Raw genomic sequence first — 12,151 nt, forward strand, 5'->3', positions numbered from 1 at the left:
TGTGTGTATTATAAAGGCACATGCCAAGACAACCTTACTTGCACTGAAATGCAACTGAGGCAACACCCTGCCACTCACAAAATGCAAGAACTTTCTTGAACAGGTCAGTGGCCCTTCCAGTCCAACATTTAGTTTTCACAGTAGCCAACCAGATGCCAACACAATGACCAACCTGCAAGCAGAAGCTGAGCACAAACAACAGGACTCTGCCCTCATGTGGTTTTCAGAAGCTGGAATTCAGATGCATACACCCTCTGATAGTGGAGATAGAAAATAGCTTTAACTTCTATGAATTTGTGTAATCCTCTTTTAAGGCCATCCAAAATTGTGGCCATTGCTGCCTCTAGTGGGAGCAATTCCATAGTTTAATTTTGTAATCTGTGAAGAGGTACTTTGTTTCTCCTGAATTTTCCAGCATCAGGTGCCCCATAGTTCAAGTGTTACGAGAGGGAGAAAAACATCTCTATCCACTTTCCCCACCAGATGGACAGCTGGTTGTCTAACAGGAACTTGCCTTAGCCCCAGCCAGAGTAGACAATGGTCACAAATGATGGGAGCTAAAATCCAACATTTGGAGAGTCAAAAATTAATGACCCCTGCTGTAAAGGGAAGAGGTTTTGCTACCCTCAGGACACAAATTGTGTTCAGAAACCATGCTTACTCGAACATGCATGTAAACATGAAAACAAATTTTGTTTTCTATTTTGCAAAGTTTTCAAGATCAAAACTCAGAGGAGCCTCTGGAAACTTTTGTGCATATTAGTTATGATGTAAGGCAAGAGAACAATTATGACCTTTAGAGATACACTGAAAGGGGGCGGTACAATCTGTCAGATGTAAGTATATTATAAGCACATCTAATGCGGGGATCAGCAAACTTTTTCAGCCAGTCAACTGTCCCTAAGACCTTGTGGGGGACTGGACTATATGGGGGGGATTGAACGAATTCATATGCCCCACAAAGTAACCCAGAGATGCATTTTAAATAAAAGCACATATTCTACTCATGTAAAAATACCAGGCAGGCCCCACAAATAATCCAGAGATGCTTTTAAAATAAAAGGACACATTCTACTCATGTAAAAACACACTGATTCCCAGACCGTCCGCGGGCCGGATTTAGAAGGCGATTAGGCCGGATCAAGCCCCTGGGCCTTAGTTTACCTACCCATGATCTAATGCCTAATTATGCACCTGTAAATCCCTCTGATATGTACTTCACACTTATTGATCTAACTGGTTACAAGGCTGAAGGCTGAAAAATGTTTCATGATCATGTCGAAAAGCCCAATGTGTTCTTGAAGGATGCACTCAAGCCACCATCATTGTTAACTCTGCTCCTGCAGCCTGACGATTTACAGGGTTTTCTCTTTGTACAATACAAAGACATAAACTGGCCTGTCAACAGTGCTGGTGCTTCAATTAATCTTCCTAAAGTAGCACAGCATTTCATCTGCTGCAGTAGCAGAGTTAGGTTTCAGCTCTGTCAACAAATATGAGTATTTTCAGCAGACATTGCATGAATAGAAATGATGGTGCATATTTCTTCATGGATTTTTGATCCATTCCGTGATTCGCTACATCAAATCTAGTGCAGAGTACTTAGTAGTATATGAAAATATACCTTGCTTCTTCTTTTCCAGACACACTGCCTCTTCCATATCCTATCTTGGCTGAAGGGAGGGGGAAAGCATTGTAAATGGGCTGTGTGCCTAGAGTGGCTACTGTGGCAGATGCTCTAGCCACAATGCCATGTCTCTATTGCTCTTTTTAGCAGCACAGAGAAAGCATGACTGTGGTGGTTTTAGTAGTGCAGAGAGGCAGGAGGGAGAGTAAAGGAAGAAGTAGGCAGTGCAAAAGGATGTTTCATAAATGAGTGAAGAACAACACCTGACAGTAGCATAAAGGACATATGGGAGAATCTTAAGCACAATTTCCTGGTCAAACATCCCTGCGTCCACTCACCCTCCACAAATAAGAAATGTGACACAAACAAATTTGGGACCCCGTGCTTTTATAGGAGAAAATGATTTCCTTTCCTGCAATGAACCACAGCAAAATCTCCCCTAGCCTCTCTGTTGTCGCCCCTTCACCTGAGCTTCCATCCCTTAACTTCTCTATTTCTTCCCCCTCCCATCCCTTATTTTTGTTCTTATTCTCACCACCATATAAACTGTGTGTCTGTATCATGTGTTCTGCATATTCTGACTCCTGGCTCTCTCATGATGTCTGTCCCTAGCTCTACATACTGTTTTGCTTCCCTGTCCTTCACCCCACCTGTTAAGGGTTCATGGTTAACCTTTATTTTGTGTTCATGACTGGACTAATCAACAGCATGCTCTGGGTAATCTCTCTCTCACACACACCATTTATTTTCTGGCCATTTCTAGCAAGTTGCTTTGTGGCAGGAAGCGTAATGATTAAATCAATGAAAATAATGAGTTGCTATGATGGTAACAATGAAGCCATTTGGCAACTGAAAGGTCATCAGATGCAGATTGCAAGATCTGAGACTCCAGAGGCAGGCACTCCTTAGGTAAACATAGATGCTACAAAGATGTAAATTTAGGGTGAGAAGAATAATAGCAGCTCACTCTAGGTGTCCAGGCAGGCAGGAAATCTATTCAATCTATTCAAGAGGCTATCTTGGAGAGGTAATCTTTCTTGATTACATTTACTCAAGGTACCCAAACTCACACATTCACCACGCCTTGTGAAATAATTCTATGTAACAGTACATTTCTGGGTATAGCACAATTCAGAATGTTTCTCAGAGCAGTGCACAGTTGACTCCAGCAAAGATACTATACCTCTCTCATAAGCTTGTTTTCAAGGGTCGTGTGTGTGAATACATGCACATGCAGATTCCTGGACACATATGCAAGATACTGCTGTTTATTGCCTTACTGTTTATTGCCTTTGCTGTTTATTGCTGTTTATGGAGAGGCTTTGCAAATATTTCAAATGGATCAAACCTGCACACATTAGGCAGGGCCACACAGACATGATTCCAATCATCCACTGCATAGAATCATAGAATTGTGGAGTTTGTAGGCAAAACACAATTAGAACTAATATTACAAGGATCCCGTTCTTAAAATCAGCAAAGCTTACAAAACTAAGATGCAAGATACAGACTATTTGAAGTGTTATTCTTCATTTATAATTATTTATGGTGGCAGTAGCCTTAGTTAGCAGTATGGGAGACTTTCACTCCAGGATCTTCTATTTTCATAACATACATCACATTTAAGAATCAATGAGGAAAGTGATTTATGTTAGCAGCTGGATAACAAAGATCATTAATTTCAGCTTGCAAAATATATCCAGCCATTAAGCAACTGTTCATCTTACAAGCTTATTAGTGCAACAACTAAAATTACAGTCATTAATAGAGGCCATGACTGCTCAGCTTACATTACATGAGCTACATCTCTTCTAAACTAAATCAAAAGTCATACACTTCTGCCTGCTTCATGATTCAGAATTAACTCTTCCAATAATGTGAGAATTTATCACATGACTCTCGGTTTACTGAAAGAGTGGTCCAAAGTTGCAAATAGCAAAGTTGTAAACACAGAGTGATAAGTGAGCTACCTACTCCGAAAAATACAAAAGTCACTCTCACTGAACCCATATCTCACAAATCTTGTCTGTGATTCAGAACTCAACATAATCTTAGCTACAAATTTCTCAAGCCATTGAGACTCTTTTGTGCTTTCTAAATAGCCAGATTCAGGACAATCACACTACCCTGTATTTCCTCTATGCCAACCCCTCCCTCAGGGCTTTAAAACAGGAGAATTAGGACAATGTGGATTACAGAAGACAGATAATGAACTTCTTTTCATTGCTTGACAGAAAGTTGGGAATGTAAGAAAGACACAAAGGAAGAACCACCCTAAATGCTTTTGCTATGTGATAAGTTATGAAACTTTTTTTTAAACGTAGCAACATTTTTAAAGTGACAAAACTGTAGTTTAAACAGTAACAAATAAAAAATTAGGTGAGGTCATTCCTCATGGCTTCACTGTTTGTGTTCAACCTTTGCATTCTAGCCTATATTTACATTAAAGTTGGTGCAAATATTATCCATTTACGGACATACTAATCTTTAAGCCAGTCCTACAATCCTCTATGCCAGGCCAGGCCTGTTTTAGGATTGAGAACAAATACAGGAATTCCACCACATCAAAGATAGTGACGTTTATACATCTTGGGACAGATGAGCACATCTACAGAACAACAGAGCAAAACATAATAATCGGCACATCTTCCTAAATTATTTCAGCTGTCAGGAAACCTAAGCTGCAAATCTCGGTACCCAACATTTAGCAATAAGATGTCAAAAGAGATTGTATTTGCTCCACTTGCCACCCTGTACACAATCATCATTTTATTGATGTATAGTCTAATCCACAAAGCAATGCTGCTTCACATTTATTTCAGTGTGGCACATATGGGAGCAATAATTAGTGGACTGAGAACAAAATAAAAAGGCAGGAAAAGTTCTATTTTGAATTACTAGAGAGTCCTATCAAGGGTCCCATTAAAGCTAAGAATCTATGATGCATAACAATAACTCTGAGCATCATTAAAAATTGCTGAGCAGGTATACCACAACAAATATGATATACATTAAGAAAACCTAGGTTATGCAGGGCAATGACACTTATCACACTTTTGCAGCCTATCAATGTGGGCCACAATCCTGTAAATAATTTATATTGCATATAGCAACCAAAAGCATTAATATTACATGTAAAGCATTACTGTTACAGGGGGATATTGTTTTTGTCTGTTACTACCTTATGTATTTTTGTGTTTTATATTGTAAACCACCTATGATCCTTGGACGAGGGGTGGTAAGCCATTTTAATTATTAATGATAAATATGAAAATTAATTACAAATGCATTAAACAAGTCTCATGATTTTATTTTATTTTTTTAAAGGCTAGCACTTGTCTCCAATAGAAAAATATCCCTGACCCAGGCTTACTTAAATTGCAGGCAAATTTACACCTGCTTTCCACTTAGCACTGTGGCAAGATCAGAGTTAAACAGAGGTTTAACAAAATGTGGTTCCTGCTCAACTAATACATTCAATATTCTAATTTGCAATTATTCATAGAACTGCAAGAAGTTTAGAAATATAGCAAGAGTAAAATCAAGCCCAAGGCATGTTTAATCCTAAGTAGGAAATTATTGATTCCTTGTATTTCAGTAGGATTTCACAGGAAGCAAATGCTGAAGAGAAGAAAAGCCAAGAAGTTGCAGTACTTCCTTAAATTATGGATGAACCAAATTTAAGAGGAGTTTTGGAATGACAGCTAGTAAGTCTAACATGTTGTCTCTAGTAAATTTGCTATGAAAATCATAAAGCATCTAAGATGGATAGATAAGGATATCATTTGAAATTTAGGAATGTTACAGCACACAATAAAGCTATAAGAATATTATTTCCCATGGGTGTGTGTCACATAGAGCACAAATGACCAGGCTAATGTCACCCCAAAAGCTATTAAGAACCTTTAGCTGGTGCCACCAGTAGTGAAGTCTGCTGCTTACACCAGCTGGCAGTTGTTGATCAACTGTATGCTATGTGCTGCACAAGACAAAGACAATCTGGAGCTCCTTGCAGACAACAGCAGGCTCTATTCTAGGCACACTACCAAAGATGAGGTTTCCTCAAAGAGATGGTTAGTGCTGCTACTGCTAATCATCTGCAAGGTGAGAGTACCTGAAATTAGTCCATTCATAACAGATACTCCTAACAGTTGCGCCAACCATGAGATTCACTGTACAGAAACCATCCACATGCACTCCCCAAGGTGCTTGCAGGGTGAAGCAACCTTTTGCATGGCATGGATCGTAGCCAAAATGGACATCCATGCACAAAAGGCCATTTCCATGCTAGCTATAAACAAGGGTTTGGAAAAGCCCAGGAGTTTTAACTCTTCCACCCACCAATCACATGGTGTGAACAAGCCTTAGTGAATTGAATTGAATTGAATTGCATAAGCAGAATAAAATTCTCAAAACAAATCTCTTCGCTGTCAACAGCATAAGGAATCCATGCTAACAAAGGGCCAACTTACATGATTAGTTGAAGTGGCAGTTAAGTAACAAGCTTACCATTTGGAAAGCTTACCTCGACTGACAGGCACTGTGTACATGTGATAAACCTTTTTTTAAATCCAGGGGCACAGTGACAGCCACTTCACACAAAACAATTACTGTATAGATGCAAACTATTACTACACAGGTGTACTGCTTACAAGCTAAATACAGATTTATGAAACTAAACACTTAAGGCAGAAATAAAGGAGGAAATGTTATGAAAGGATTTGATAACAAGATCAAGTGACAAGATTAGAAACAGGTAAGTGACTCATAGGTGAAAGCTTAGAAAAGGTGAGCTAAACATGGTACATGTACCACTATATAGAACAGCCCTCTTAAAAAACACTTAGCAGCAATCTATGTTACCAGCTATGAAATGAAGACAAAGATTTAACATCATTTGTATACCACTTAATTGTAAAAAAACCTCTAGGTGGTTTACACAAAATACACATTAAAACATAAGAGTATAATACATAGTATTCAAATACCAATGTTTATAGTCTTCTGGCTCAGATATTAGAAGCAGAACAGAGAAAGCCTTGCCCTTTTTAGAAGAAACAGAACAGTCTGAGCATTAAAACCATGCTGTACTTGATTTCTGTCTCCAGATTTTTCACCTCAAGTTATATATAAAACAAGAAGAAAGTCTGCTGGCACCACCTATTCATACATCCCAAAACTATTTATAATAGCTGCAGTATAATAGGCACAGATGGCAAAAGTCAATTCCAATAAGATTAAAGACATAAGACAAGACTAATGGTGGATATCCATATCCACTAAATCACCTGCAGCAAGTAAAAGAAAGATTATTTGTTCAGAGAAAGGCGATAAAGACAAGATGAAACAGTTATCTACTTTACCTAAGATTACAAGGCCAATCTAAAGAAGAGCATATTAATGTTCTTCTAACTCTGAAATATCCAGCAGTATAATCAGCTTCTCTCAACTAATGCTTTCTAAGACCAAAGAAAAGAACGCTTAGTGAACCTGAACATTCCCCCCTCCCTACTTTTCACTTACAAGTAGACCAATCTATTTACATGCAATTTGACTAAACTGTTTCTTTCCCCCTTACTACTCTGAGGTCAAACAGGGAATCAGGGATAAATAGGAATTCATTAGCAGGACACAAATACTAGATAAATGTATAAAGACAGGATAGATTTCTAAGTTAATTTATATTTCAGTCACCTCAGAATTTCTCCTCTAGTTGCTCTTGTCTATAATCTGCAACAGAATTATTGATGAACAAACTAGGAATATTATAGCATATGCCAAAGCCCTGAGCATAAAAGGCAACTTTGTAAAGAAAAGCAAAGTAATAAAATATTACGGAACTACTTCTGCTGTGGGACATTTACCCCCCCCCCCCCGTCTATATAAAAGAGAAAAGAAAATGAGAGGCTCTCCCAAGTTAGGTGGCTAACCTACTCAGCTATCAGTCCCATGAGATGTCCCATGTTTGTTTGTGTTTTTTAAATGAAAACCAACTATGTTTACCATGTGATACTTTTCAATCATGTAATCAACAGGCTCATCAATAATTACTTTCAGACCTGGACTCTGTTTCCTTGCCAGAGGCTATATATTGTTTCTTCAGTCTATAGATCTTCATGGTTCAGCAACAAGTCTGATAAACATAGTAGCTGTGGTTTTAACTTGGGAGAGTTGACTGAGGGAGAGCCATAGGGCTATAGTCAAAACAAAAAAAGAAAACCCTGCACTTATCCTACAAAGAACAGATCAGCACAGCATAGTGCAATAAATCCTACTGGATGCCATCCTGAAATCTCTGCAGTCAAGTACCACAAAAAATGGGTGTGTCCTTGTTGACACTCTGGCCATTATAACACCACTGGGAGCTTCTTGCTGGATTGTAGCTTTTCCTTGATTGATGTTCTGCAAACCTCAGTTAGGAAAAGAGTACTGCATGCCGGCATCCTAAATGCATTTCACTTGCACAATTTCAACCATAAATGGTTGAAGGCAGAAACTGCAAGTCAAATCCAAGCGAGGCAGGGAGCTTAAAAGCTCTTTTTGTACCAGATCCACTTGGGGTTATATTCAGCATGAGAAGAGCTTTTAAGCTCCGACTTGCTTGTTGGGCAAGGCTTGCTCAGTACATGAACTCCAGGGATTCTCTCCACCCCACCACCACCTGCTGGCCACGGGGTGGCTCCAAGGATTTGGAGATATGCTATTTTTGTGTATACACAGAACCAAGGAAAATCTGAAATTTTAGGCTGGGATCTGGCTTTCTTATTGGACAAGATCAGCACTTTTCAACGTAATGTTGATCAAGGCTATTCCAGTTCTTGGGAAATTGCATTAGCTTTCTGTATAGTTGACGATGGGCTACTTTTGACAGTTGATGAATCCTGCTGTGTTGTGGGAACCTTCCAGTTAAGAGTCACACTTAGAAGACCAGAGTCAGACAGTAGTCAGATGTGTCCATGTCATTTTCCAAGAATATTATCTTTCCAGATTCTATCACCCATATTACTTAATGTAGACAGCTGGTGTAGTAACATGGTTAAGAACTAGATGCCCTAGCTTCACATCTCAGCTCAGTCATGAAGCCAGATTCAGATGTCCGTGGGAAACAAGCTTCCAAATAAAACTGCCTCTTCAACCCTTCATCAAGCTAATTTTCAGTTTAAACATCATCAGGATTGCCTCTCTGCCCTGTAATATGACCACTGTCTGCTGGAATTAAGCACAAAGTCAGTACATACTCCCAACACATAAATTTTCTACTGTTTCAGGGTAACACATGGCTTTTGCAATGTAGCTGATGAATAACTTTCTTCTGGACTGTCACAAGAAAATTCATTTCTTTTAAGAAGCAGAAATGTCATGTTAAGTTCCATATAAAGTACTAAAGATTATTTGAAATTTACACCATTCCATGGATATCATTTTAGTGAAAAATCCAATTTAATGTAATGCCAACATTATAAGACATCAGGCAAAGTTGCAACAACATGGTGTAAAGCCAATGTTGGCCTAAGACATTCCCCGATTATGGACAATTATTTCAGAACAGCTCTCTATTCTCTTTCATTGTGTTCTAAATCACTTCTGGAAAGCTGAGCCAATGAGCCAGAAGTCAGGGTCATTATCTTACACATTAATCAATCCTGTCAGTTAACTCTGAGTTAAGCCTTTAAATACTTCTTTTCACACCAGAATTACCTCTGAAAGAGATAGGATTTTTCCTATTTTACAGAAAGCTTGCTTGTCACACACTTTAAAACTGTTTAAACATTCTAAATCCTTTCTACACTCGAAAAAAAAGAACAAAGTTCTACAGAAGTGGAATTAAATAAAGGAAGACTTTTTATATTATTAAGGTATTAAAAATGTATTCCCAGGCCTTCACCACCTATTTGCTGAGGCTGAATTAAAAAGCTCAGGCAGCTGTAACCATAACCTTAAATTACTTCAGAATATTCCTAAATAGTCAGCCACTTTGATATCAACAGCTACTACTTCAAAACTAGTTGTTTCAGGATTGTGGAATCATGCCATCTTTTGTGTATTGAGTCTCAAGCTCTCCTTGAAAAATGAACATATGCAGACTCTGTTTACAATAAATCCAGATGTTGGCGGTAAGCATAGATAGGATTACTATATCCTTTCATGACCGAGTCTCCTGTGCCCTTAACAGCTGCTGCACAGTAAAACATTCAACAGGTGGAGTTTGTCTTATGAATCTGCTGTGATGGACAAAGTGCTTCCACATAAATTGTGCCCAGCTAACACAAGAGAGTCTTATGTTCAATGGGGATATTTGGGAATGTCTCCCAAATAAATGGATATAGGATTAAATCACTAGTGCTCTGAAATTTCTTTATATGGGTAATCTGTGGTCCTCCAGATGTTATTGGACTACAACTCTCGTTAACCCCCACTAGTGCAGCCAATGATTAAAGAATTGTAGAATTGGTTGATATAAAATGAGAACTGCAGACCAACATCTTCTGGAAGGCCACAGGTTAGCAACCTGTATTTTAAACAGACACGACACCAGGTCATTTTATTGGAAGACTCAACAGGGAGTATTCTCCAAATACTTTAATAATTAGAATAGGTTTGTTTCTTTCAGATACAGAAAAAAAACTGGCTAATATCCCAATAATACCACACGCAACACCAACAAGGATCTTTCACAATGCATTTACTTATTCAGTTTTATGGGATAATGCATTGAAAGTATCAGTTAACACAAGAGCAGTATGATCATATGCATCTCAGGAGTAGGTTACATTATTCTTATACTTAAGTTTGCACAAGATCGCAGCCTTCATGGATATATCATACAATGATTTGACACTAGTCCCACATCCTACAATAATCACATACTACTGAACTGGAAAATCTCAAGCTTCTAGTTCTACATTAAGGAGGGATGCATTTTTTAACATTTCATACAATAATCAAAGCTAAAAATTAAAATTGAAACCTACTATTGAAATGTATTTAGGCACACACATGTGGACACCTTTACTAGCCCAACTGTTTTTGGCCATACATTTATGCTATTTCCAACATGGACAAAAAATTCTATACGTACACTGGCAATGCAGAAGGAATAGCATGAAAAACTTATGATTTCAGATTAAATCACAGATACAGACAAACTATTGAAGGGACCAGTTGAAAGTCTCAAGGCAAAGATTTTTCTCTCTTTTTGAGAGGGAGTAGTTAAGAAATTCTAGTGTCAAGGAAATCAAAAAAGTTTAAAGTGTATGTGATGCAATTTGTGGTAGATGTTTGAAACCATGATGTATGGATGCTTATTAACAGTTCACTTAGAATTCCTTTCCAATTCATTCATTCATTCATTCAAAGAGACACACTGGCTTACTGAAAATTCAGCTGCTAACTAAAATGTTTCTACAGATAAAATCAGCTTACAGCACCACTGTAAGTTTTGCAACTTTGAACTGCATTGGTAATAAGCACCCTCAATTAATTATCTCACACACAACATTCAATACTCTTACTTAACTGGCTATATAGCAAAATCAATCTTTCACTATAAACAAATTCAGAAAGATGCTGATTATTAATCCAAAGCCCATTCCCATGCATTTTTTCCCTAGAGAGTTCATGGAGCTCAGCATATAAGAATATGATGCAGCCTAGGAACTAGTAAGCTGTGACCAATCCCCTTGAATACTTTGAAGCAGGGTACATTTCTAACCCAGAAATTAGTATTTTCTATTCATAAACCAAGAAAACCTATTCCAATCTCAAATACAGAAAATGATACCTTATTGCTTGCAATTAACTTAGTTCCAGAAAACCTCTGACATTCCATTGTTCATGATTTATCAACTTAAGATGGCATGCCCTTGACTTAAGTTTTCTCTCTTTACTAGTAAAACAGTAGTGAGGACCCAATCTTATACTGTCCACTCTCATTTTCTGTCATTTTTTATGAACACCATTAGAACCCAAAGAGGGTTCAAAACATGTTCATTTTATTTAGAGGATGAAGTTGCTCTTATTATTGGGGTGCCAGCTTTCTGGCAACTTAAAGCAGAAGAGAAGAGTTTGCTGGAGGTTTCAAAAATATTTATTTAAAGTGATAAACAGAATAGTATAGAGTACAGAGCAATGTGCAAAGAATTAAGTGCTAATGAAACATGGACAATTTGTCATAATAAGATAATATTAGTGACTCAAGTGTAGAGACCACGACCAATTACTGTATGCAGTCTCTCTCTCTCTCTCTTTTAGTAATTCAGTGGGGGGGGGGAGTTTAATTTGAAACCAAAGTTATTGACATACATACAAAAAATTAAGCGGCATTCAGCTATTGCTTTTCTTCAAAGTAAAGAAACAATGGCAATCCAGTATGCTTGCTTTAACAAGAAAACTTTGACACTTAAAAAAAAAAAGTTTTCCCATTAAAAAAATTCAACAGTAGAGAAGAGTTTCCAAAGCATCAACTAGATATTTTTAGAGGAGTAAGATTTAAATAAATGGTGACAATTATCATTCAACTGCTTC

At 37.8% G+C, this 12,151-nt stretch overlaps 1 protein-coding gene across 1 annotated transcript in view; it reads right to left on the minus strand.

The window, feature by feature from the left end:
* The window catches only part of SPOCK3 (SPARC (osteonectin), cwcv and kazal like domains proteoglycan 3), a 112,423-nt gene that overhangs the window by 98,019 nt on the left and 2,253 nt on the right, over positions 1 to 12,151 (minus strand). The gene's annotated exons all lie outside the window — the stretch shown is intronic.

The sequence above is a fragment of the Podarcis liolepis genome (genome assembly GCF_965112155.1).
Source record: "Podarcis liolepis genome assembly, chromosome: 9".
NCBI lineage: Eukaryota > Metazoa > Chordata > Lepidosauria > Squamata > Lacertidae > Podarcis > Podarcis liolepis.